The following is a 9,171-nucleotide window of genomic DNA, read 5'->3' on the forward strand; positions in this document are numbered from 1 at the left end:
TGCATATTCCCCTCTCTCAGTTTATAGCCATTCAGATAATAATCTGCCTTCCTGTTTTTGCTACCAAAGTGGATAACCTCACATTTATCCACATTATACTGTATCTGCCCACTCACTCAACTTGTCCAAATCACCCTGAAGTCTCTCTGCACCCTCCTCACAATTCACCCTCCCACCCCGTTTCTGCAAATTTGGAGATATTACATTTAGTTCCCTCATCTAAATCATTAATATATATTGTGAATAGCTGGGGTCCTAATACCGATCCCTGCGGTACCCCACTAGTCGCTGCCTGCCATTCAGAAAAAGACCCATTTATCCCTACTCTTTGTTTCCTGTCTGCCAACCAATTTTCTATCCATCGCAATAAACTATCCCCAATCCCATGCGCTTTGCTTTTACACGCTAATCTCTTATGTGGGACTTTGTCGAAAGCCTTCTGAAAGTCCAAATAAACCACCTCCACTGGCTCCCCCTCATCAACTCTACTAGTTACATCCTCGAAGAATTCTATTAGATTTGTCAAGCATGATCTCCCTTTCGTAAATCCATGCTGACTCTGCCCAATTCTACCACTGTTCTCTAAGTGCTCTGTTATAAAATCTTTGATAATGGATGCTAGAATTTTCCCCACTACCGACGTCAGGCTGACTAGTCTAAAGTTCCTTGCTTTCTCTCTACTTCCCTTTTTAAATAGTGGGGTTACATTAGTTACCCTCCAATCTGTAGGAACTGTTCCAGAGTCTATCGAATCTTGGAAGATGACCACCAATGCATTCACTATTTCTAGGGCCACTTCTTTAAGTATTCTGGGATGCATACCATCGGGCCCTGGGGATTTATCAGCCTTCAATCCCATCAATTTCCCAAAACACCATTTCTCTACTAATACTGATTTCCTTCAGTTCTTCTCTCTCACTAAGCCCTGTGTTCCCCAACATTTCTGGTATATTTGTGTCCTCCTTTGCGAATACAGAACCAAAGTATGCATTTAGTTGATCAGCCATTTCTTTTTTCCCCATAATAAATTCCCCTGTTTCTGACAGTGAGGGACCTACATTTGTCTTCACCAATCTTTGTCTCTTACATACCTATAGAAACTTTTACAGTCAGTTTTTATGTTCCCCGCAAGCTTGCTCTCGTACTCTATTTTCCCCTTCTTAATCAATCCCTTGGTCCTCCTTTGCTGAATTCTTAAACTGCTCCCAATCCTCAGGTCTGTTGTTTTTTTCTGGCAGATTTATATGCCTCTTCCTTGGATCTAATGCTATCTCTAATTTCCCTTGTAAGCCATGGTTTGGCTACCTTCCCCGTTTTACTTTTGCCCCAGACAGGTATAAACAATTGTTGCAGTTCATCCGTGCGCTCTTTAAATGTTTGCCAGTGCCTTACCACCGTCATTCCTTTAAGAAACATTTCCCAATCCGTCATAGCCAACTCACGCCTCATACCTTCGCAGTTTCCTTTACTAGGATTCAGGACCCTAGTCTCAGAATCAACTGCGTCACTCTCCATCTTGATGAAGAATTCTATCATATTATGGTCACTCATCCCCAAGGGGTGCCTGGGGCATGGCAGCCGTCATGGCCTGGATGGACTCCCCACCGTCCACTCAAGGCTGCGCATGGCCTATGGCATCTCCGCCACGTATTGCCTTGATTGTTCCTGGAGCTCCAGCATGCCCTGTGCTGTTGACAACAGAGGGTCATCATCATAATAATAAAAGCAAAATACTGCAAATGCTGGAAATCTGAAATAAAAACAAGAAATGCTGGAAATACTCAGCAGGTCTGGCAGCATCTGTGGAGAGAGAAGCAGAGTTAATGTTTCAGGTCAGTGACCCTTCTTCAGAACTGGCAAATACTCGAAATGTAAAAGGTTTTAAGCAAGTAAAGCAGGGGGTGGGGCAAGAGATAACAAAATAGAAAGTGTTGATAGGACAGAGAATAACTGACCAGAAGATCATGGAACAAAGGCAAACGGTATGTTAATGCTGTGCTGAAAGACAAAGCATTAGTACAGAGAGGGTGTGAATTGACTGTAAAGCACAAAACACTCCAAACACAAGCATTACATTTTTTTTTTTTAAAAACAGAAACAGTGGGGCAGCACAGTGGTGCAGTGGTTAGTACTGCAGCCTCACAGCTCCAGCGACCCAGGTACTGCCTGTGTGGAGTTTGTAAGTTCTCCCTGTGACCGTGTGGGTTTCTGCCGGGTGCTCTGGTTTCCTCCCACAGCCAAAGACTTGCAGCTTGATATATAAATTGGCCATTGTAAATTGCCCCTAGTGTAGGTTGGTGGTAGGAGAATGGTGGGGATGTGGTAGGGAATATGGGATTAATGTAGGATTAGTATAAATGGGTGGTTGTTGGTCACCACAGACTCGGCGGGCTAAAGGGACTGTTTGAGTGCTGTATCACTCTATGACAGTGGGTAGGAAGTGTAAAACAAACTAACCAAGCTAAAAAACCTAAAATGGAATAACCAAATAAAAAAAAGATAACTGTGGGCAGCACAGTGATTAGCACTGCAGCTTCACAGCTCCTGCGACCCAGGTTTGATTCTGGGTACTGCCTGTGCAGAGTTTGCAAGTTTTCCCTGTGACTGTGTGGATTTTCGCCGGGTGCTCCGGTTTCCTCCCACAGCCAAAGACTTGCAGGTTGATCGGTAAATTGGCCATTGTAAATTGCCCCTAGTGTAGATAGGTGGTAGGGGAATTAAGGGTAGGTAGGAACATGGGATTAATGTAGGATTAGTATAAATGGGTGGTTGATGGTCAGCACACACTCAGTGGGCTGAAGAGCCTGTTTCAGTGCTGTGTCTCTTAAAATAAAAAAAATAAAAAACTCAACATAAAAAGTGGGGGGGGGGGGTGTGGGGTGCTGTCATGCTCTGAAATTATTGAATTCACTGTTCAGTCTGGCATGTCTACTTGGAGCATGCCTAATTAGTAAATGAGATGTTGTTCCTCGAGCTTGTGTTGATGTTCACTGAAACACTGCAGCAATCCCAGGACATAGATGAGAGCGGGGGTGGGGGGGTGGGTACTGAAATGGCCAGCAACCCGAAGCTCAGGGTCATGCTTACGGACTGAGTGGAGGTGTTCCACAAAGCGGTCACCCAATCTGCATTTGGTCTCCCCAATGTAGAGGAGACCGCAGTGAATATAGTATACTACATTGAAAGAAGTACAAGTAAATAGCTGCTTCACCTGAAAGGAGTGTTTAATAGGGAGGAGAGAGGAGGTAAATGGGCAGTTAGTACACCTCCTGCGATTGCAGGGGAAGGTGCTGTGGGAAGGGGATTAGGTGGTGGGGGTAATGGAGGAGTGGACAAGGGTGTTGTGGAGGGAATGATCCCTTCAGAATGCTGACAGATAGGGAGGGGAAGATGCATTTGGTAGCAGCATCCCGCTGGAAGTGGTAGAGGATGATCCTTTGGATATGGAGGCTGGTGGGGTGGAAATTGAGGACAAGGGGAATCCTGTCGTGCTTCTGGGAGGGAGGGAAAGGGTGAGGTTAGAGATGCGGGAAATGGGCTGGACATGGTTGAGGGACCTATCAAACAAAGTGGGGGGAATCCTCGGTTAAGGAAAAAGGAAGACATATCAGAAGCACTGTCATGGAAGGTAGCATCATCAGAGCAGATGTGACGGAGAAACTGGGATAATGGAATGGAGTCGTTACAAGAGGCAGGGTGTGAAGAAGTGTAGTCAAGGTAGCTGTGGGAGTCGGTGGCCTTATAATGAATATTAGTGGACAGCCTATCCCCAGAGATAGCGACAGGGAAGTCAAGGAAGGGAAGGGAAGTGTCGGAGATGGACCATGTCATCATCAGCCTGGGGCTCAGTGTGGACACCCACAGTCCTCTGACTGTCACAGCCTCAGCTGTCTCAGTCAGCTGTTCAGGTGCATGTATGGTGCTCTCACCAGCTTATGACCCTGACTCTAAGGCCGATTGCATTCCCACCGAGGTAACTGTAGCTGCGCTGGTGGAAGGTGCGGAAGTGTCATGGGATGCTGCGTCCTCTGAGGTGGTCTCTTCCTCAGAGGGGTGGGAAGTCTTCAGGACCTATAATTCTGAATCTGAGTGTCGCCCTGCAAGATACAATATAAGGAGCACAGCTTTAGTTTGTGTGGTGCACATGTAATGATTATGACAGCATTGTCTCAAACAATAAAATGTTCTAAGTAATCATTGTGCTTGTCAAAAGGCTGTATGTTCACCCAGGATCCCGACCTCCACTTCCACAATGGCACGTCTTCCCTGGATGGTTGCTAGCTCCAGGGCATCCTTCTCAGCCTCTGTCAGCGGATGTAAGTCAGGCACTTCTCCACCAGTCCTGGTTGCCTCATGCGCATTTTGGGTTCTCTTAACCTGGAGGAGTAAGGAGGCAAATATTGAGCATTGCCAAACAACAACAAGACACATGTCACAACAGGGGTGCTGGACCTACAGGTGGGGGAAGTTCGGTGTGAACTACAGACTCAGCCTGTCATGTAGGTGCCATGCTCTGAGCAGCAAACAAGGGTGAGTTCTTTCCTACATGCAGCCATTCATGTAGCATAATTCGTCCCTGCCTGACCTCCCTGTCTTTGGCATGGTAGTGGCACCCATGTGCCACTCTCTGTGGGGACACCCAGGTCAGGCGGAGCCATGCAACAAAGTGCCACTTACCTTTGCTGAGCGCAAGAGATCGTTCATCCTCTTGCAGCACTGGGCCCAGTCTCGACAGGTGACTCCACGGCAGCTTACCTCCTCTGTTATCTCCATCCAGTCTTGCTTGGTCAGACAGGAAGGCCTCTTTTTACCATTGCTGGGGAAAGGACCTCGCGCCTTTCCCTTGCAGCCTGGAGGAGAGGGAGCAGGGAGGCATTGTTGAACCGTGGGGCCACCCTTCCTCGCGCCTGTGCCATCTCCTGTGCCTTCCAGGTATCTTGGTTTGCAGATGCGCCTGAACAAATTATTCTGTGCTGCCTGGTCAGCTCCTGTTGGAAATACTTAGCAGGCCTGGTAGCATCTGGAGAGAGAAACGGAGTTAACATTTCAGGTCTGTGATGTCTTTTCTGATGGAAGGTCACAGGTGACTGAGCAGTCAGTCTTTGCCAGATGCTAATCACAAGAAAATGGGCCCCATTTTTTGGGGACTGAGGGAGCAGTAATTCTCTGTTGGTAAAAACGTAGGTACAAACTTGAGAACCATCAATGTCCTTTGCACTCAGGAAATGCCACATGATTGAAATTATTAGGTCTGGCCCTCCCGGTGGTACCCAATGCCACTGTTGAACTTGGTACACATGTGATAACTGAGGCGATCTGTGACCTCAGTACATGATGATGAAGAAGTCCATCATGACCACTTTCAGTCCTACCAAGAAGGCCACCTCCACATTGCCCAGTGGCTGCCAGGTGGACTGCAGCACATTCCTATTAAGATGTAGTTTCCTCATGCACAGCTCCTTGCTCACACCACATTAGGCAGTAGCGAATGCTGAAAGCTCCCATCTTCTGTCCTTGAACCACTCAGCCAATAGTCTTTGGCAATATCTACAGCCCTGCCCAGATCACCGAGCTGCCGTCAATACTTCAATGTCAGCATTAAATGCGAGTGAACATGGGAATGAACATTTACAAGTTATGTTTAATTGCTGCTTAATAAGCAGTTAACAAGCAAAGAATAAGTCATTGCTGCCAAGTTTCTCCATTAATGAGTGTTACAAATATTTACAGGCAGGAACAAGCTTGCAATGTGGGTGCAAGTAATACCTATCCCATTAATGCCAACTCATAAAATTACTGCCTGCACCCAATTAGCACATGAGCTAGTTCTAGTGCACAGAGTAAGTGAAATTTACTGTCACATTCTGGCTCAGCGCAATTGTTTGTTAGAAGAAAGACTGAGGGAATAGAGATGGACGAAATAAGGAGGAAATGGAGAGTGCGGGAACACCAAGGGAATAACATTGGAACATAAGAAATAGGAACAGGAGTAGGCCATTCGGCCCCTCGAGCCTGCTCTGCCATTCAATAAGATCATGTCTGATCTTCTACCTCAACTTCACCTTCCTATACTATCCCCATATTATTTAATTCCCTTAGTCTCCAAAATATTATCAACTTCTGCCTTGAATATACTCAATGACTGAGCATCCACAGCTCTCTGTGCTAGAGAATTCCAACGATTCACAACCCTCTGAGTGAAGAAGTTTTTCCTCATCCCAGTCCTAAATGGCTCACTCTATTTTCTGAGTTCTAATTTTAGACTCCCAGCCAGGGGAAACATCCTGCCTGCATCTACCCTGTAAAGCTATTTAAGAATTTTATATTTCAATGAGATCACCAAGGAGAACAATCAGGGAATGGAAAGGAAGAGAACATTGAGGAGGTAGAGTTGCCAGGAATATATTTGTTTCAAAATTAGACTGGTTTAATTTCAGTGGAGTGGCAGATTTTGCAGGAATTGAATTTTGGTCTCTACAGGGGCCCAGCAGGTTTTCTTTCGACTTTGCCTGAAAACAATGTTGTTCTAGTTGCATAGATCCAGAGTGTGATTAAAATGTTTATTGTGGAGTTACTGTTCTGATTATGCCAGTGCAATGGAATGTGATGGCAAAGTATCCTTGTTTTTTCCTTGACAGTCCAACATTCATTCGAGACTGCAGGCACACGTACATGTATTAAACTGGCAATTCTGTGAGGGAATAGGGTGTTATTGGAGGAACTGCTTTTCAGATGAAACTGAGTCTGCCCTCTTAGGTGGATCCTTTTGCACTATTTTGAAAAAGAGCATGTGAATTCCTCCTGGTGTCCCAGTCAATATTAATCCCTCAAACAACACCTAAAACAGATTAACTGGCCATTATTGTATTGCTTTTTTTTGGGTGTTGCTTGGCTGCTGTGTTTCCTACATAATAATACTTAATTGTTTATGGAACTCTTTGGGATGTAAAAGGAGCGATATAAATGCAATACCTTTCTTGATTGATTGCTATCGTTAGTTAACAACTCCATTATCATTGTTTAATGCGACTACCAGGATAGCAGATGGTGAGCTAGATAGACCTTGGTCTTTCTGTGTCTCATAATTCCTATCTTCCTTGTTCCACTCTGTAAACAAAGCTCCCCCCTCTCTTAATGAACACCCCATTGCTGCAGATCACACAAGTGTGGCGACAGTTCATTTCAGAGTGAGATGAGAATGCACAGGCTTGCAGCTGTGGGATGCTGGGTTTCATTAAGTATTTAATAAGAGCAGATTGCTGCTGGTGTGAGGAAGTATTGAGCAGAACAGGTCAATTAGCTTTCACCCTCATCCACCAGACCGACCAGACAGCAACACTACATTCAGGATTGTGATTTAGTTTTGAATCATATACCAGCACCTCTTGGTTCTATGCTGTCCCCATACAATTTTTGAGTTGCCACATTTTAAATTAAAACACAAAAGTCCTCTCATCGTGAATAGAAATATAATTTATAGCAATCCAGTGGGCAATTCCGAAAACACATATATTCAGGCCTGAATCAATTTCCCTCAGGCAATGGGAAATGTCATTCCTCTACAGAGACCTCTGTGGTAATGTGAGAGCAGCAAAAACCAGCATTACTGACTAACAGCCCCAGAGAGAGCAGTAAAACACAACGTCAAGAATTGATGGCTCTGAGATTGTGAGGTAAAATATAAAAAAGCAGGATACTATTGATTATTTCTGGTGTAATGAAGTCTCTGGTGTGTTTTGTGCTGAGGCACGGGATAGAGAGATATCTGAAATACAATGCAACCTGTTTCCACTAACATTTGCAAACGATGGACACTCATAAATGATTGACATTTGCAAATGATGAATGCACACAAATAACAAAACACTTGTGAATGATGAACCCACAGAATGAATATTACTGATGCACACTCGCAAACAATGAAGACTCACAGATGATAAACACACTGTTACGGCCACATGGTGTGATGTGGGTGGTTCCCACTGTTCAGCTCCCCACCTGATCGCAGCAAGTGTTTGTTGTGAGGGTTTAGCCCCTTGGTGTTTTATTTTTCAAATAAACAGACAGCGACAGGGCTTCTTGTAAGTTTAAAAAACAGAAAGTCAGTTGTTTATTGATCAATATGCCTTATCCTGAAATTGTCACAACTGCATCCACTCATGCATTCACACACACACACTCACACACACTCACAGAAGAAACAGATAGAGAGGGAAAAAAAGTAAGTGATTTTTATTGGGGGTGGGGTGGGGCGGTGGAGGTCATGATAAATCTGTTGAATTCTCTTGGAAATCAAGTCCTTAATGGGTGCAGATCTGAGATGATTGTAAATTTCTCTCTTGATTGAAAGTTCAGTTGAAGACGGTGGGTCACTTCTGGTCCACTGCTGTCTAATGTCGATGTAAGATTTTGCTGCAGGGCACATGCCTTCTGGCTTGTTGGAACACAAACTGCTAGATGTTGCTTCTCTCTCCCTCTCCTTCTCTCTCTCTGTGGCTTTAGGCTGTCTTTTTTTAAGGTAAAGCTGTGTTACTTCTCACTTCCTGGTAGGAGGCGTGCTCATCTCTTCCCCATAATGATTGCACAATGGCCTACAACATGGCGACTTCACACCTTCTTTGATTCAGAAGAAGACATTCAGTTCTAGAATGTTATAGGATGGGGTGCAATTGACAGCTCTTAGCTTTGAAGATTGTCCTTTTGCTTTGTCAGACAATTTGAATGCACAAAGCCCCGTCCCTTTCCCTCGGTGGCCATTTTCACTTGTTCACTTTTTAAAATAAAGGTTCATTTTTTAAAAAGACAAAGTCAGTTTTTGATAACTCCTCTGAGTTAGTCCATAATTTGTATCATCGCACTTGCGGTGCACATGATAACACGCAAATGATGAACACATGCGAACGATGAACATTTAAACAATGAATACACGCAAACGATGATCAATGGAAAATAATGAACACTTGCAAATGATGAGCACTTAAACAATGGACACTCGCAAAAGATGGACACAGATAAATGATGAACAGTTGAAAATGCTGAGCACACACAATCGATGGAAACTTAACAACGATGAACACTCATGAACAATGAACACTCGCAAATATGAACACTCGCCAATGTTGCACACTCACAAACGACGAACACTCACGGACGATGAACACACAAACATGG

Source organism: Heterodontus francisci, chromosome 36 (assembly GCF_036365525.1).
Source record: "Heterodontus francisci isolate sHetFra1 chromosome 36, sHetFra1.hap1, whole genome shotgun sequence".
In the NCBI taxonomy this organism is placed as follows: domain Eukaryota; kingdom Metazoa; phylum Chordata; class Chondrichthyes; order Heterodontiformes; family Heterodontidae; genus Heterodontus; species Heterodontus francisci.